General features: G+C 71.8%; 2 protein-coding genes across 2 annotated transcripts in view; both read left to right on the top strand.

Annotated features, from left to right (window-relative positions):
• Nucleotides 1–213, top strand: part of UNC45A (unc-45 myosin chaperone A) — a 15,196-nt gene that overhangs the window by 8,525 nt on the left and 6,458 nt on the right. The window lies entirely within an intron of this gene.
• MAN2A2 (mannosidase alpha class 2A member 2) overlaps nucleotides 1–213 on the top strand; it is a 53,939-nt gene that overhangs the window by 50,524 nt on the left and 3,202 nt on the right. The gene's annotated exons all lie outside the window — the stretch shown is intronic.

The raw sequence follows: 213 nt of genomic DNA, 5'->3' as shown, positions 1-213 counted from the left end.
GGGCGCTCGTGGTGAGATGGCGGCCCGGGCCGGGCACACGGACCGACGGGCAGGGTCCCCTGGCTGGCGTCTCAGGGTGCAGCCCCAGCTCGCTCTAGTGGGGGATCTGCTGGGCTTGTCCAGGCCAGAGGCACAGGCCCTGCCTCCTCCCAGAGGGCTCAGGGTCCGTCAGAGAGAGCGAGCCCTGGTGAGAGAGGGCCCTGACAGGCTGCC

Source organism: Myotis davidii, unplaced genomic scaffold (assembly GCF_000327345.1).
Source record: "Myotis davidii unplaced genomic scaffold, ASM32734v1 scaffold324, whole genome shotgun sequence".
Classification (NCBI taxonomy): domain Eukaryota; kingdom Metazoa; phylum Chordata; class Mammalia; order Chiroptera; family Vespertilionidae; genus Myotis; species Myotis davidii.
The sequence above is the reverse complement of the archived record's forward strand: the minus strand, read 5'-3'. Positions and strand labels throughout refer to the sequence as shown.